This window comes from Thermobia domestica, chromosome 10 (genome assembly GCF_964235325.1).
Source record: "Thermobia domestica chromosome 10, izTheDome1.hap1.1, whole genome shotgun sequence".
Classification (NCBI taxonomy): domain Eukaryota; kingdom Metazoa; phylum Arthropoda; class Insecta; order Zygentoma; family Lepismatidae; genus Thermobia; species Thermobia domestica.
The window spans coordinates 36271974-36291307 of record NC_137463.1 but is presented as its reverse complement, the minus strand read 5'-3'; the positions used below and the strand labels follow the sequence as shown (position 1 = coordinate 36291307).

The window sequence follows — 19334 nt, the reverse complement described above, 5'->3', positions numbered from 1 at the left end:
TTTTTTACCTGGTTGATGTTGCTTTACTGAACTAGACTATCAAAATGAGTCATTCATACAATGCAATCTGTATCAGACAAATTTTTTAACCTGGTATCTGACAATTCTTAATTTATTTCAATATATCTATTTCAACTTTTGATACAGTGCGTATTTCTCTTCTCCTTCATAAACTCTTCAGTTCAGTAGATTCAGACTTCAAAGTAGTGTTATGATTCTCCTATTATTTCCTCTGCATGGAGATGATATTTCTAATTTCTCCTGTTCTGCAACTAAGGGTAAAAACATGTTGGGGAATTTCATTTAGCCGTTTAACTCGTAATTTACCTTGCAAATTAGACACTTCTTTCCACTTTGCCATGCAGCTTTTCAATTATCTCGCCACATAATAGACATTGTGGAGTTTACGATATCCTGCCTGAGAGAAATTTGATGGAAAGTCACTAATTGCGTGTCTAATTGAAAGCGGAATCAGTTCCTATTTTTACTATATTTATATTTACGTTAAGGAATTATGAAAACTAAATAGGAACTACTGTTGTATAATATTTAGCTTCAACGAGACCAAGTAAATTCTAAATTTTATCCGAAACAGCATTCTAATTTTATTTCATCATTTCATATTTTACAGAGACAAAATCATGAGTAATGAGAGGTACACTCGAAGAAATAGATACTTTCCATCTCAAAATACGTTTGGCACACTGCACGCGCCCAAGAGTACGAGCTTCAGAAGATACTGCAAGATAGGTGGCGTACTGATTGGGACTTTAATTACAGTATTTGCCTTCCAGCTAAGCTGTATATAAGGGTAACCAAGAAAGTTCTCTCGTTTTTTATGGAGGTCTGCGTTCCATTGGCGCTCACACCGTGAGTTGAATGCAAATGGAGACAATATGAAGGACAGTTGTTGGTGCGGGTATATCCAACATACTATCTGGTTGTGGCAGTTCAGTTACACCGTGAACTTGCGTAAGGACAGAGTGAACATGGGACTTCCATAGAGCGTCATAAGGGCCAATGCTCTATGCTGTACGAGTTCAAACTGGGGTCATATGCCTCTCCAGCAGGGGAGAAGATATGCTAGGCCTTTGGTGATAGTGTTGTGACTACGCGGACACTGAAGCGGTGGCTTAACACGTTTAAGGACGGTGACGAAACACTCGAAGACGCACCACGTACCGGAAGACCAACACGTATACAAAATGAAGATCTCCAGGTAGCAATTTAGGCGAACAGTTTCCAGACATGTGAGGAACTGGGACTTCAATTCAATGAAAGTGGAGAAACCATTCGGCATCACCTCCATCAATTTGGGAAACACTACAAGTTGGATCGATGGGTCTCACATGATTTGACTCCGGGCCAGAAGACAATGCGAGTAAATACCTGTCTGTGTTTCTTAGCTGTCTCGTCATCATTGGTTAGCATCCCATGAACCGGTTCCAAAACAGCCGAAACCAACACTGCACCAAACGAAGGTTCTCTCGTGTGTTTTGTGGACCTCTTCTTACAGGACAGCGCTAAGCTGCACGTGGCTAGGATGAACTGGGACACCATTCTACGCCTTGGATTGGAAATACTATTGCATTTGCCATACTCCTCGGACATTGCACCGTCCGATTATCACCTGTTCCATTCCTTGGGTAATTACGTTAGAGGATGCCAGTTCAAATTCCTAGTAGAGATGCAAAATGCACTTGATACTTTCTTCGCTTCACGACCCACCAAGTTCTACCGCGATGGAATTGAATCCATGGCCTTCTAGAATGTTGGCACAAGGTCGTCGATGCTGATGGTGACTATTTTTGATCTTCCAAGTACGTCTTAGGTGATACAGTATATTGATGTTCGAAGGTAGTGGGTAAAAATGTGACAGAACTTTCTTGGTTACTTTTATACAACAAGGTGTGTGTGCTTTTTGTATCCCTTTCTCTCTGCACCTGGCTGTTTGCGAAAACGTTGTTGTTTGTTTTCCATGTTTTGCGTAATGTTTCTCGATTTGAATTATCAAACAACCAGCTTCTTCAGGTGGTTATAAAATATGTTAACACGAGAAAATATATCTAGTTAACGAATGATATGAAGTAATAAATCTGGTCTTTTCTTTTATAATTGAAGAGGTGGATGCTTTCGAGTTTCGTATTTTGAAAATTCTGGATACAATCCTGGTTGAAAAACTTTGATTTGTTTTTCTCTAAATTTTCTCTTTCCTATTCACATAAGACGAATAATGATACTAACCAAAGTTGGTTAATTGACCGTTATCTAATCAAATGGAATGTATGTTGTTTCCCCTTTCACCGTCCTGGAAATATACACATAGAGAGAAAATTGACCCTTAGCAGATTCCACTGCATTTGCCACTGAGAAGATATTCCTCGGCCATAAATACATGGCTACGGTTTTCGCTTTGGAAGTACAAGACTTATCTTGGACTCAGAGCGACAGGTCATGTTCGAGCTTCAGTCTATGTCTCATTAAACCATTGAAATGTATCTATTTTGTGGACTAAATGGATAAACGGTATTCGTCGGGACCTGATAGCCTGAAAGCTTTTAAACTTACAATTTAATTGAAAAGATTAATTCTATGCATAACAGACATATTTCACGGTAGTAAAGTTAAGAACAAGATAAATAGAGCACAAACGTAACTGTGTACAATGTAACCAGGGAAGTATTTTCAGAACTATAAAGCTATCTATGATCTAGTGTGCCGACAGTCGTCTATGTGTGCTTGTTACGGTTAATTGTAATAAAATTATCATTCAACAAGAACATAATTCGAAATGTCAAAACATTGAGTATTGTGATAGATCCTCTCTTTATTTCTTTTAGGAGGCACGGAGGCTTAGTAGTAGAGCTCTTACATCTGGTGTATGGGGTCCCTTGTTTGATCGCCGAGCAAGTAAGTTTGTTATGGACAACATCGTGTGTGTCCTAAATCATAATTAGGAAAGAGCTCCTTCGTGGCTAAGCGGTTAGCGTAAGAGCCTTTTGCATGGGAGACCCGGGTTCGATTCCCGGCGGGAGCTCATGAGGTTCGGATTCCACGTTTATCAGTGGATCCCGTCTCATATAGCCTTGCTGCTGAAAGGGATTAAACACCAAATCAACTCAACTTATAATTAAGCAACTTAAGGATTGTGGTGTACAAAATTCGTTGTGATTGCATAGCAAATGCCAAAACTACAACAACATCCCGGAAACTTTTTTGACTGCCCGTCGTCGTTTGTCAGTTTAAACGTTCACGAGAAAATGGAGGGAAAAATACGAACCTCTTTTTAAATCTACACATTGATGCTGTACGCTAACCATGTTAGTTATTTGAGTGAAACTGATCAGCGGCGTAGCGTAAGGGAACGCCGGTATGCCCGGCATCCTCTATTAATAAGAAAAAAATACGTATTTTATTGTATATAAATTGTTTGCTTGTAATTATCACAATTATTTCCACTGCAATCTTCTGGATGTGCTCTCTCGCCTTACTTTGATAAGCGGAACCTACGCATGCGCGTCACTCAAATGCACATTTTCTATCTTTCCTCTTGTCGTATGCTATGTTCCTTGGGCATCCAGACCTATTGCAAGAAACGGGGTTTTCGTCTGCTTTCTGTGGAGTGCGCATGCGCAACTATTTGCTTTCTTAACTCCCTTCACCCCTTGCAACTCTACATTTTGCTTTAGATATACGCTGGCATATCTTCAAGTATTTCCAACTCTATCTATTTTGAACTAAGCTATAGTTTCTGTACAGAACGTACGAGCGCACTCAAATAAGAGTATTGTTGCGCCACACATAGTTGATTTTCTTTCATAGTTTTGGGGAAGTCATTATTTATATTATTACAAAACAAGTGTTCTAAAATTTTAATGTGGATCATTGTGGATGCGTAAATAGAAACATATCAATTATAAATATGCATGTATTCAGATTTCAGAATGTGTTCACGACACTTGATACGTATCACAATTTTATCTACATCGCCTATAATATACAATAGGTTCACCTCAGAAATCAGATTCATCTACCGTAATATGAGTTTCATCACCCCTCCCCCCAGAGTAAGCCTCAAATATGCCCTCCTCCCTCAAATCTGCCCTCCTCCAAATGTTGAAGACAACTCTGATCCTCCACAGCATTGTTTTTCAACCTCATAAATATTTTGAACATCGCTTTAAAAAATGGGAACGGTCTTACCCGTTCCCCGAATGTTGAAGACAGATTTGCGTCCCTGCCTTCAGTATCTGGATATCTGACAACGAAATACATACTCAGAAACAGGCCCCCAGAGTTGGTTTAAGTGTTTTCTATTTACATCTTTACGTATACACTCAGGCCCATATTCACGAATGGGTGTCTGAGTTTCGGACTCAAGATGACAAATTTCTAGGGGTGACTTTTTAAAGAACGAGATTGAAGTATGATATGCGGAGAAAGAAGCTGCCCACGAGAAAGAAATAAAGGGAACTATACTGGAAACAATGTTCATACAACAGCGGGGCCAAGTTTTCTTGTCACATGGTAGTGGTAAGAAAAAGCTGAGACAATTGCTTATTGGCTTCTAACGTAATCCACGCATTTGCTTCTGTATGCCCCACTAGGCCACCAATTAGGGGCCTTCCCCCTAATTTTTTTACAACCCTATATTTCCCATCGGTATAGCTATGTATTGCTGATTTTAGTAGTATTGTATCGCACAAGTGACTAACTTTGGCATCCCCATTTCGGAATACCACGCTACGCTACTGAAACTGATGTTAAGATAATACTTATCAACCTCTTCATTAGGACATTAGTAAAATGACAATACATAAGTACGAGGAGCAGTCAGAAAGTTCGCGGAATTTTTTATTAGCTCTTTTTTTTAATCACAATATATGTACACTTTTCCTTAATCGCCTTCAAAACAGTCACCTTCGGAATATACATACTTGCTCTACCGCTCCTGCGATTGCTGGAAACACCGACGAAAGCCCTCTTTTGGCATCTTCCGAAGTTCAACAGTCGCGTTTGCTTTGATCTCTTATTTGACGGGTACCTTTTGAATTCCATTTTTAGCTTTGAAAAGAACCCAACTTCTCTTGATGCTAAAGTATTTTTTAACAGTCTTCATCCCGGCGAAATTAAAATACCGCTAATTTTACAGTAATTACGTGATATTTTCAAATAGATAAAAGATAATCGAAATGTGGAACAAGAGTGCCCTAGACAATATTATTTTACATGAGAAACCGTTATCACGACTCACTTATCTGCTTTCGATTTTGAGCCATTTTGAACAATCGGCATTTATTTTCGCGTTTCTAAACAGCTGAAAACGGAAAGCCACTAGGTGACTTGTGATAACGGTACCTCACGCAAAATAATATTGTCTAGGGCGCTCTTGTTCCATATTTCAATTATCTTTTATCTATTCGAAGATACCACATAATTACTGTAAAATTAGCGGTATTTTAATTTCGCCGGGATGAAGATTCTTAAGGCTATCAGGATCTTTGAAGCCGATTTTCTCCCATTTGTATATACATGAACTTGATAGTTGAACGTTGCTCGATCTGTGAAATTGTGCGAACTGATAACTACATACTCTACCGTTCAGCTACACCGTATTTGTACACTGCCTGTTAAAGACATGTTGACACTTGTTAGATTCGTAAGTAGGCATCCTAAGCACTATACTGTAAAGACTTATTTGTGATGGCATCACAAATCCCAAAACTACAAAATATTCCGGGAAATTTTTGAATGCACCTCATATATTTAATAAGATATAACCTAAAATTATTATTAAGTCTTAGCGTTTAATGTTTGTTAATTACGTCATTATGCAAAGATAAGACATACATTAATCGAGAAATCACATCAAGCTAATTAGAATGACATGCTTGATGATAAGGGATATACCCGGATAAGGGGGTTAAAAGTGCCCTTACACGGATTGCTGTGATATTTATACTAACGGTATCTCATATCCAAAGATAACTTTGGTTAGAAAATCTTCTTTGATTTCGGATACTATTCGTGCCGGCCAAAGCATTTAAGGTGTAACGCGGATTGCGTATCTTCCAGGCGTGTCCGACTTTAGTTTTGCTCATTTTACACCAAGTTACACCACGAGTATCAAACCAAGGTCAAAGTATATTATCGGTGGGTTGGTTCTGCTTCTATGGTGGAAAATAGAAGGTGGACACTCAAACATAAAGCAAACATATTTGAATTAGAATATTTTCGACGCGCTTTTCGCTAGAAATTTGAAGGGCGAAATACATTGTTTCTTGGTTTTAGTAAGGCTCTTTAAGCAAAGAATATTTATGTTTTGTTTCATCCTCTTAACTTAATTCGTTTCCGAGATACGAACACTTTTTGATTTTCGAATTTTCAGCAATAACTTCGAAATTCGAAGGAATTTGAAGTTGTTTTTGTGGCCAAAGTTATATTTGGATATGAGATATCTTTGGTAATCCGTGTAAGGGCATTTTCACCGACTTATCCCGCTATAAACCCACCTTTTTAATCATATTGCTGTTTGAAAAAATCAAGTTTTTTTGGCGATAGAAAGTTGTGTTGCTCTTAGGATACGAGAAATTTTGCGAGTCTCATAAGCAATGTTGTTATATCACACCTTTCGTATACCTCTCGTGTCTTGCAAGGGGTCTCATAACCACTAGGTGAAATTCTAAAATAAATTCAAGGCTATAAGTTTTGTATATAAATTTAAGAAACGAAAAGAGAAAGAAGTTCGAGACGAGACGGGAAATTCTTCGAGAATTGAGACGAGACAATATTTCTACAAAGTTTATAAAACGAGACAAGAAAATCTTGTTTCTCGTTTCGTCTCGTGGCTAACAGTACTACAATGTACGTCGTTCGTTTCTAATCTTATGAAGTTGAAAGTTGGTAGTTTTAATTCTTCTAGAATGGATTATTTATTATATATTATATTATTTATTATATATTATATTAGCTGAAATACCCATTCTTCGCATGGGGCTGTATTTGGAAGTCAATGCCTGTGGTTGTATCACCATTCATGTCAGCGATCGCGAAAACTATGGATTTGACACTAATACCGGTCATTTTGTACTATTTTACGTGTCTCGGTAACCCTTCCCCCGCACGTGACTCCCGGCCCGCATGCAATGGTAGCTGAATTTGAAAGTCATTGCTAATGGAAATGTCACCACTGATCTCAGCGACCTCGAAAACTATGAATATCGGCACTAATATCGGTCATTTTCTACTACTTTTACATGTCCCCGTAAATGCCCCCCCTCCTGAGACACTCTTGGTTCGAAATTTGAAAAATACGCTTCGTCTTGATCCCGAGCCTGGACCAAGGTACTCGTGACCCAAATTTGGTAACTCTCGGTCCACTCGTCTGGTCCCCAGGCCCTACACAGACTGACAGACACACAGACAAACCAACTCTTTATTTTATTTATATTAGATTATTTATTTATATACATTTATATGAAAAATATACACAACTAAGTATGAGATTATTTCTATTGCTGTATGTTTTTATCCTAACAGTAAACGCGCATACTAGCTGTAAATTTAGGTAAAACCTCAACTGATCCGTTTCTCTGTGACATGAATTTTGTAACTAGGGATAATTAAAGACTAGCAGTCCCTTCTTTCTGTGTTCGTCAGAAAGTAGTAAAACAGTTGGTTTGCTACTTTTCAATATAATGTTCTTCTTATTGCGTCTCAGCTGCTATCGTTGAAAGGAATCGTTAATCTCTGCATTAGTAATTGTAGGAATATTCCTTTTAGGAAAATTCCCCACAAAACATTGTCTTCCACGAAAACAGACCAAGATCAATACAGGGAAAACCTTCAGAGAACGTAATACGAATGCTGACTTTAACCCACAAAAAATGTCTGAAAAGCTAAGTTTGGAAGCCAGTAAATAAATCAATAGAAACAACTAAGAGGTTAGTGGTTCGAAGGTTGTATCTACTTATTTCAGTTTATAAGAAACTTACAATTGGATTATAATTATAATCATATTAATATAGACGATAAAAAGCAGTCAACATAGTCATGTGGTCCATAGTATGAAATAAATGTTTTTTTTTTAATATGTAACCACACTTATGTGTAGAAAATAGAAATAAAACTTTCTTACATATAACCTTATATTTGCTGTAAACTCATTGTGATCTTTATATATATATATATTGAAAACTGTCTATTCAATTGGAAAATATACTTATCTAAGCAGTATTTCTGAATAAATGTTATTGGAAAAAAATAAAATTTTCAATTCCTTGTAACCTTGTTCGTATTAATTCACAATCCATTATATCATGCTCATAGTATTACTCATTGAAGTACTTTAGATGTGTATTGCCCTGTCCGTGTCCTTTGCATTGTTGCTGGTGTAGAGATCACCAAAGTTTGAATTTTTGTGATACTATAGCGTCTTTAGTTTGCAGCACAGCTTAGCAAATCAGATATTGTAAGTTTTCGCTTAATAACTCTTCTTCTTGTTCACCTCAACCATAAGTTGGTGAGGAACATGAACATTTTAAAACTTTTGTCTCTCTTAGGAGAGCTGTTTTATACTTTGATAAGGCGTTTAGCAGATTTTATGTAATATCCTGACGTTGTGCTGTTTGAAAACAATATAGCTTTATGTTGGTTTGGCAATACTGTTAATTTGTTGTGTTGTCAAGTACGTTAAACGATGTCTTTCTGCCGTTATTTACACGGTACAAAATTTCAGAATTATTTTGTTCTTTAGCATACAGTTTACAAGGCCGTGTCAAGATAAATGGCTTACCCTGTATATATTTTGACAAATTTATATCTTTTAAATTACATTCTCATCTTTCTTCTTCAATTACGTACATTTTATTGTTTAATAATTCTCATAAATGTACAATTGATACACTATAATGAAAATGACCAATTATGGAGGGGAAGTGTAGGAATAAGCTTGTGGGAGGAAAGAGAAGAGTGGAACAACCGTCATTTAGTCCAGTAAAAATTCATGTGGCCAGGAACTGAACCAAGTACATCTCGAGCCAAAGCTTACCGCTAAGCTATCGTATCTTTGGAGACTTATCACGAGAGAATTTAAGGGACTGTTTCCATGAAACCATGAAGAATGGTTACCTTTGTATTATTAAGTGCTGATTTTAAAGCACAACCCATACGAATATACCTAAGTTCAATATTTAGAAAAGGTATTACGTAACTCATATTAGTGAAAACAGGTAAAAGTTGAATAAGAACACCATAATGTTTATCACTTGTTTATTTCCTGTCTCTTCAAGTTCATTACCAACTTTAATAACAGGTTTTATTCATGACTAAAGAGTTAATGATAAGAAATGCATTCGTATTCTGTACCACCTACAAACAGCGCAAGTTAACAGGTTTTCTATCATTAGACGCATATTCATTCTACGTCGTAAAGTTTATACTACATAGGTTCAAACACAAAGTTTTCAATTATCATAGTGTAGGACAGAAAATATTTGCATTTATTTGTAATATTGCGATTATTATAACTGGCTGCGATTACAAGGCTTAGCGAAATTCCTCTTGCTTCTAAGTGAGTTACCGATGTTTCATTTGGATTATATTCTTCTGTAGAGGCACGAATTCTCAGTGGCAGAGCTCTTACCTCTGGTCCGCGGAGAACCTGGTGCGATTCCCGCCCAGGTAAGTATGTGGTGGACAACGTCGTGCACGTAGGTTTTCTCGGGTACTCCCTTTTCTCCCACATACTCATTCCACCGATTCTTCCATCATCATTCACTTGTCCTAATTATCGTCTCCCTTAGCCTGAAGCGTATAACCGTGGCACGTTAAACTGTAAGATTTCGTTTCATTTTCATGCCTATTCTTCTGTACCGTGGAGTAGTGATGATTTCAAATTTCCTTAGGATGGTCCATCAATTGTAGCCTTCTTCACCTCTTACCTTTTTTTCCTTCCACCATACCCTTTAGTACGTCCCTCATACAATTCCTTCTTAGCCAATGACCCAACCTGTTTCTCTTCCTCGTTTCGATAACATTTTACATCTATTATTGGTCACTTATGCATCATGCTTTAAGTTTGACCGCATTATATCTTGTGTTTGACAATTTTCGAAGTATGCGTTCGGAAGGTGACTCCACGAAGCTACCGAAATCTTCCAATGTATCAGTGGTGAAGCAACTACAGCAGTCTGCACACTTATACTCTGTCATTTGATATGATACTTGGGTCTTGGAACTATCGAACAGACAAGTCGGTATTTAACTTAATATCTTCTCACAACGGGATACTTAATATCTTCTCACAAGTTCATAAGAAAATGAAATGAAATCTTTAAGTTTTACATCCCACGATTATGTCGGCTATTCTAAAGAAGACGGTGATGATGACAAATAAATGAAATGGTGGAATGAATAAAGTGGGAGGAAACGGGAGAAACCCGAAAAAACCCACGCACACGGTGTTTGTCCACCACAAAGTTCACTTGGCGCCCCATCCAGCAGAGGTGAACGCTTTACCACTGAGCCACCGCGGCCCTTAAGTTCATAAGATAACTGACTAATAAACTAAACACAAAAATCAAATTGCCAGGATTACGTTGTTAACTATTTTCAGATCTTGTAATGCTGAATCGAATTCCTTTTTCGAGTTCAATTTCATTTTTTATTCGGTTTGGAGATTTTAATACGATTTATTCATTATTTAAATTCAATTTCAGTTCGCTCTTACGATCAGAAAATAAGTTACAGTAGCGACAGGCAGTACGTGTTTGTGAAACTTCAATATTAAACAACATCATATACACGACCGAACTTGTTTATCTTTAGATAACTAGAATTTTCAATAACTATTTGTTCTTTTATTCCATTATATAGCATTATGTATCGCTTTTACTTTATGGTTTTCGAGTACTTGTGTAATCTTACATAATAGAGTGTTAGCGTAAATTACTAAGTTGAGTTCAGCATTGTCGATGACATCCATCTATTATTTTTATTCTTTGTGTTCAAATCTCACTTTAATGTTCAATTAACCAGTCATTCATTAAAACCATTCGTCGCCAAACTTATAAAGTTTTTGAGCTACGGTACCGCTTTTAAATCCTACTGTGAGCTTCCAATCTAAACAATTACTAACTTTTTTTTAAAAAAAATCTTACATTTGTTTATTGTCTATAAACTTACATTCCTAATAAATATGAAATGAAACTATCCAAGTTAGCAAATGTCTAATATAAACACAAAAAATCAAACTTCCAAGTTAGCAAATGCCTAATATACACAGGAAAAATCAAACTATCCAAGTTAGCAAATGTCTAACATATACGCAAAAAAAATCAAACTATCCAAGTTAGCAAATGTCTAATATACACACGAAAAAATCAAACTATCCAAGTTAGCAAATGTCTAATATATACACGAAAAAATCAAACTATCCAAGTTAGCAAATGTCTAATATATACACAAAATATCAAACTATCCAAGTTAGCAAATGTCTAATATACACACGAAAAAATCAAACTATCCAAGTAGCAAATGTCTAATATATACACGAAAAATCAAACTATCCAAGTTAGCAAATGTCCAATATAAACACAAAAATCAAACTACCCAAGTTAGCAAATGTCTAATATACACACGAAAAAATCTAACTATCCAAGTTAACGAATGTCTAATATATAGCTACACGAAAAATCAAACTATCCAAGTTAGCAAATGTCTAACATACACACAAAAATCAAACTACCCAAGTTAGCAAATGTCTAATATATACACAAAAAATCAAACTATCCACGTTAGCAAATGTCTAATATACACACAAAAAATCAAACTATCCAAGTTAACAAATGTCTAATATATGTTTACTAAAAACATAACGTGCACATCCCCACGCGTAGCGATGAGCGCGAGTCGAGTTCCGAGATGAGTCACTGTTTTGAGGTCGAGTTTTAAGTCGAGTCGAGTTTGATAAATGGCTCGCTTGTTCAGCTCGTTTTGAAATCATGACCTGATTAGACTGGAAAGCGAAAGCCATGAGAAATGTAAGCAGTAATGTGAAATACTTTTAGTGTTGCTCACGACAGGGCTGCACTCTGTCTAGTACTTTTAGTGCATCTCGTCTCGTCTCTAAAACGAGACGACAACAGATTTTTATAACGAGACAGCCTCAAATGTCATGAGTACCAATATAAGTATATACTGCGTCAAGGCCGAGACCTGCACGGTCGAAGTTTTAAGCCCAAGCAGAAGCCCAACCCGGGTAGTGATATCAACCGGCTCGGCTCAGTACAACTGAGCGAACAGCTCGAGCCGGCTCGGTTGGGGTGAAGAGCCATTGAGTCGGTTTAATTAAGCCGATGACTTGAGCCGGGTTGGTTGGGACGAGCAATGGACTCGGCCGATGTGATCCATCGGCTCGAGCCAGCTCCATTGAAATGAGTCCATCTACTCGGTTCAACTCAGCTCAACTGAACCGATGGCTCGAAGCAGCTCGGTTGGAGTTAGTAATTAGCTAGGTTCGGTTCGGTTCGGTTGGATAAACTGTTGGCTCGGCTCACTTCTCGGTTCGGCTCGATAGTAAATAAACTGTGAGCCGAATCGCTCGTGCCGTTGAAAATCATAAACCCCGACCGAGGAGTTTTGAACATGTTTTTAAGATGCCCTATAACTTTCAACAATTTTGGCTCGAGTTCGAATACTTGCTCCTCCGGAACTCAAACCCAGAACCTCGTGACCGAGCCCTTCTCTTCTGAAGACTTTTCGACGACTGAGATCGACAGTCAACCAGTTTTTAGTATTCAGATACAAGCCGCCTATCTTTCATGATTATACACGATGTTGTTATAATAATAATACCAATGATAATACGTACTACTACTACTACTACTACTACTACTACTACTACTACTACTACTACTAATAATAATAATAATAATAATAATAATAATAATAATAATAATAAGTTGTAGTAGTAGTATCAGTGATAATTATATTATCTATATAGAATACTTGAAGAGATTACTTGGAACTACACAGAGGATTTAGCTCGAATTGGCTCGACTCGACTCGAAACTCGACTTGAATTCGAGTCTAGTTGGAGAAAATTTTTCGAGCCAAATTCTCGAGTCGAGCTCAAAGATGTTTGTTTCGAGTCGAGTCGACTTTCAAAGAAAACTCGCTCGAACTCGCCCATGCCCATCCCTACCCACACGTATACGATAAACTGTGAGATGAGATGAGACTGTCGTTGGCGCCAGCTCAGTGGAGGAATCAAGGTTAGCCAATCGGAGCGTTAACGCGATCTACCTAAGATGTCTCCGCGAGCTACGAGTAGCTCCTGATTGACGGTTTGGCGATCACTGATTTAAGCAGTGAGGTTTGAAATTATGTCTATTGGAGTGTAAATATGTTATTTTTCATCAGAGAAATATAAATTTTGTATTATTCCATGTTATTTTTTGCTTCAAACCAGCCATCAGCTCCTCTGTAAACCAATTTCTTAATTTTGTCATATTATAAGTTTGTATTATGATTACATTTTGTTGCATACTGTTTGTAATTACTGGAAACTCGAGTTCGACATTCATGTGTATAGACCTACACAAGTAGCTTGAAGAGTATGTGTGCATAATCTTTTACCTGTACGAGATGTTTGTGGTAATTGTGTATGTAGTAGTGAATTTGATTTCCTGTTTATTTCCTGATGGAGACAGTGGTTTCAGCAATGGCGAAATGGTAAACCTAGTTTTCCTTTAGTGGCCCATGAGATTAATGGCGTCGCTGTAATGCGGTTGTAACACAGAGAACATGAGCGAAAGCCATTCTATCGAAGAAACCAGAATTAGAGAGCAATGTACTCGGTACTTCGATGAACCATACAAAGTTGTCATCACAGATACGTATACTATAAATCAGTAAAGCTGAGAATTACAGTTTGTTTTTTGGTTGTTGTAGTTATGATTGAACGTTATTTCGCACAAAATTGTAGAAATAAACATCTCGATCACATAGTTAATGCGCTAAACCAGAGGTTTTCAAACTGTCCGGCGCGTCTTTCTGGAATGGCGCCGAAGGTTGTCAGGAGAGGCGCGAAAGCTTTTTAGAAAAAGATCCTTCAAAGGAACATATTTACAATGCATCACGTATACTTAAGTCTGCACCCTTCTTTAGTAATACATAGTGGATTAAATCTATGTATCAGCTCTGTTCCACATACGATCGGGGATAACCTTTTCATCTTTGGCTTAAACGTGTATAATGCTTGTTAGATAACCACTAATGATCTTTTACTTTATCTCTGTAGAATAGTATGTCTTCTTAAATGTCACTGGAATTTCGCGCGACGCCATGAGAGCTGATTTTTTCATTCTCTTAATTTTCTGTTATTATTTTTTTTTTACAACGATTCTTGCGTTTTAATCTTTTCAAAAAAGTACTAACGCCATTCACAAATAGTCTTATTTGTTTTATTTTCATTGGTCGAAACCGTCTTGCGTCTTTCAAAATATGTGCCGAGATTTAATAAATTGTGCAACTCAAAACAAGCTTATACGTCCCACTGACTTTGTTCAACATTTAAATGTGCGGGTTTTTATTATTTAAAGTCCCTCTCTGCTCGTATTTTTCAATTTTAACATAAATGTCTGACAACCACAATTTATAATTATTAACACCAGCTAATAACATTAAAAGGTGTAAACAGTGTGTACAATATAGAACACCTGTGTTAATCAGATATTTTCATTAGTGATTAATAAATGAAACATAGTTCATCATAGTGATAGTCTTTCTTTTAGACTCATGTATTTATGTGGGTGACACATTTCATTTTTGACAGGAAAGGCGCGTTCAGACTTTGGTGGTTGAGAGGAACCTCAACTGCAAAAAGTTTGAAAACTCCTGCGCTAAACGAAAAGAAGGAAATTCAGTCTGGTTTTATCACTAGTTCTTTATTTCTAAAATACATATTTTTAATTTATGACAAAATTTACCTCGCGCCAGCCAAGTTGAAAAGCCCTGACTTTTTTTTCTTATTCTGTCTTCTTTTAATACGCAAAATGTCTTTTATTTATTTGGTCAGATACATTTACATTTCTATCATTGGTTTACTTTACTTCTTATTCTAGTACAACAAATATGTTAAACTTTAATTCGAAGCTAATTAAGTAAATGGTGAGGCATTGATGAAATACAGAATGTTATAAATGCAGTGTGTTTTTATAATAAATATTTGCTTAAAAAATCAATAAAAGACAATTGTTTTTTCACAATGGGATAATTTGTTAGTCTTTTGTAAGGAGATTTAATTAAATTATCTCTATTCATGAGGCCAGTTTGAGTCGTACATTACTTTATCTTCTGACAAAAATTATAAACAATTGAACATTAGGAAAAAAACATTTTCAAAAAAGGAAGTGTCTCAAGCCATCGGGATTGCACTTGCTTTTTTTGACATGTGTATATCAGCTGCGACAAAAGAAAAAAGTAGATTTCGGGAAATTACATTTTACAAAAGTTTTCTTTTTTAATAAAATGGCAAATACTAACTTGTATAGTTTGTGACAAAACAAAATAGCATCTTGTTTTTTTTTTTTTTAATCCAAGCATGCTATGTTATTTTGTTGACGACTGTACAATACCTGTAACAATAGTAAACTGTATTATACATACTGTGTTTCAGAATAATCCAAATTCTTCTTCGCAGGGTATATTCCATAAAGAAAGCTCTACCCTTTACCCTTATTGGCAAAGTTGGAACTAATGAAATTCTAGAAGTATTTGGTATAAATCCTAATATTCAGAGTGGTCCTTGTTAGATAATTTGCAGTATCACTCTCATGGTTGTTAAGACTTATCAAATTGAGACTTCTATCAACGTACTATTATTTATAATGTTTATCAACATCTTAAATTATTCAACTGGCCTCCTACTAAGACGCTTACGACAATTGTTATCTTTTAATCAGAATTTCTGATAAATGAACATTGAACAATGGGTGGATGTTTGTCCACTTCAAAATGTACATTTCTTTCTCTCTCTCTCTCTTTTTTTTTTTCATTCTCTGCATTATCAGCTAAATGCTACAACTCCACCATAGAACTATCATCTTTTTTTTATTTTTATTTTTATTTTTTTTTTATTGGTGGCAGGAATATAAGGAAAAAACGTCATCGTTAAAGAGTAGCATGTTTAAGGCTATTCTAAGTGTCAAAAATCCGTCATAAATTGGCATAATCAATACTTGAAATCAGTGGTATAAGCTGAAGGATGATGCTTCGACTCAAGATTCCCCTTCCCCCCGTTAACACAGTAATATTGAAAACGGATTCTGCTTACATACAGTATGTTTCATTTGTGTAATAAAGAAAGTTTAAATAAAAAAAATAAGTTATTGAGGGAAAACGTCTAAACTGAATCTGCATCAGAAACTATTATCTTTTATCTACAATGAGTATCACAACCAGGGTTGCCAATCTTCCCGATTCTGTAGGGACTGTACCGATTTCTGACATTTTTCTCGCGTCCCGACCGGACACTCGTCGGGACACATATTGTTCCGATTTACCGATTTTCGAAGAATACGACTTGATTTTAGTAATACATTTTGTCAGTAATTCTTTAACAATGTTCTGCACATAGTGTGATTTTTTTAAAAAAAATCTATGTAGTTTTCTCTCTAAATTTTGTTTATATTAAATAAATTGCAGTTATTTTGGTTTGAAACTGTTGCATATATTGCTTATACTTAGTGATGAGCAGTAAGGGGGGGGGATAAGGTGCCGCATTAACTCAGGTTCGTGTTATTCAGCCGATTATTTACATTGTTTTCAACGACTCGCCGTACCTGTAGTCGTCTCCGAGAGGGAGGGGAGGGGCTCTAACATTGATTGTCCCGTACCGATTTTTTCTTAAGGAAAGTTGGCAACCATGATCACAATATATATACTATCCTTAAGTTAGCATTAGGCTTAAGTAGTAGAATCAAAATCAAACATAAACATATTGGGCCTTATGAAGAGTCTTTTTGACGTCTGATTAAAGCCATACTACGGGGTTGACTAACGGATGGTTATCAAAATTGTATTCAGAGTCTCTGATTAGGATGTAGTATTTGACGAAGTTAATCTCCTGTGACTAATTAATCTAAAGCTGAGGCTAATCTTTTACCCACGGGTTAGCGTGAGTAGTAGAAAATGGATCGATCTGGGCCAACATAGAACAGACCTGGGCCAACCTAGGACAACTCACAAGCCCCTGGGAAATTGAGCACCATACACCGTGAGCCCACGGTCTTTTACGACCTCCATTTTAGGGGTGAATTTGTTCCCTTTTATGAGCACATTTTAGGGGATGTATTCGTTCTCTTTTATGACCACTTTTTAGGGGGTGAACTCGTTCCCTTTTATGATCACTTTTCCAACCCTTATTTTAACATAGCAGAAATTACACTGAGACTATGAACATACAGCAGAACAGATAATACATAAGAATACGTAACATAACAAGGGTGTATTCGTTCTCTTTTATGAGCACATTTTAAGGGTGAACTCGTTTCCTTTTATGAGCACTTTTTCAACCCCTATTTTAATTACGAACACATAGAAGAGCAGATAACACATAAGAGTACGTAACACACAGCATAGCAGATAACACATAATAGTACGTAACATAACAAGGGTTCAACCCCTATTTAAACATAGCACAGCTAATAAAAGAGCATGGCTTATTTTCCAACCCCTATTTTAACATAGCAGAAATTACACTGAGATTACGAACACACAGCATAGCATTCCACCCCTATTTGAACATAACAAAAATGATAAAAGACTATGACTTATTTTTCAACCCTTATAAGACTATGTAACATAGCAGGGGTGTAATCATTCCAACCCTTATTTTAACATAACAGAAAGAGCAGACAATGAGCATAGATAGTCATTTTAGAGGGTGTATTCATTCATTCTCTTTGATGAACATTTTTTCCACCTTTAATTGAAATTACATAGCAGAGCAGATAATACATAAGATTCGTTCTCTTTTATGAGCACATTTTAAGGGTGAACTCGTTCATTTTATGATTACTTTTTCAACCCCTATTTGAACATTTTAACATAGCAGAAATTTATGAACACATTCTCCACCCCTATTTTAACGTAGCACTGATTTCGTTCCCAACCCCTAATTTAACATAGCAGAAATGACACAAGCATGTCCTCAAACTACTGACCATCGTGAACAAAGGTCAAACTCAAAAACGAAACAACATATCGAGGTGCTGTTTCCACATTTAGCAATTGGTCATCAACTAGTACATGTTAAAAAAGTACTGACCATCAAGGTCAAAAATCAAAACTCGAAAACAGAGCCACATTTAGTAATTGGTCATCAGGTACTACATGTCCCAAAATTAGTGGCCATCGAGGTCAAAGGTCAAAGTACTTAAAACCTTATAACTCGAAAATGGATCCACATATTGAAGTGGTTTCCACATTTAGTAATTGGTCATCAACCACTGCAAGTTCCAAAATAATGACCATCGAGGCCAAAGGGCTTAAGCAAAGAAGGTCAATTTGTACCTTTTGTGCTATTAAAACTGAGTGACCTATTCAATTTTATACCAAGTAGAAAAAATTTTGTCTGCAATTAAAAAAACGGAGAAGGTCTATTTTATGTACATTTTGTACTACTCAAATTCTACTTTATGTACCAACCAGAGAAAAACAAAGAAATACCATATTCTGCTCACGACGGAATAAGCTCAAAATTTCTATACCTTTTTGTGTTATTCAAATAAACGAAGGAATAAATTTGTGTGACCTATTCACTTTTATAGCAAGCCCCTTTTAGTTTTATACCAACCATGAAGGTCCATTATAACAAGCTCGGTATTTTTATACCATTTTGTATTACTCTATTTCATTTTTGTAACAATCAGAAGAAAACAGCTCGGAATTTTATACCTTTGTGGTGTTACATTTTGTATATTTTTGTGTCATCCAGAGAACAATTTAAATTGACTCTACCATCATTAAGTAAGGCTCATAAAATATTTGAACGTGAGATTTAACAAACCAGAATTGCGTCATAATTGTGTAGAACAGACTCCATAGCAATTAGCGTTCTAAAGAAAAAAGAAGAAACAGCATGCTTGGCCAATTTGAATCACAGCAGAAGAATCAGCTCATCAAGGAAATGAAAAGTTTTCAATGTTCCATGTTGCTGCAGATATTTAAGCAACGTTACCAATGCGTTACCTAACATTTGTATTGCTAAGGTACTGCCTATTGTTCAACGATTCAATTATTTTTTAGACTTTCCTTCCTCGTCTAAGTCC

At 36.3% G+C, this 19334-nt stretch overlaps 1 protein-coding gene across 1 annotated transcript in view; it reads right to left on the bottom strand.

Annotated features, from left to right (window-relative positions):
* The window catches only part of LOC145662449 (proton-coupled amino acid transporter-like protein pathetic), a 124236-nt gene extending 108460 nt beyond the window's left edge, over positions 1-15776 (bottom strand). The window contains exon 1 of the mRNA XM_081728034.1: positions 15670-15776. The gene's annotated coding sequence lies outside the window, so the exon portion shown is untranslated. The remainder of the gene's footprint in view (positions 1-15669) is intronic.
* Positions 15777-19334: the final 3558 nt, after the last annotated feature.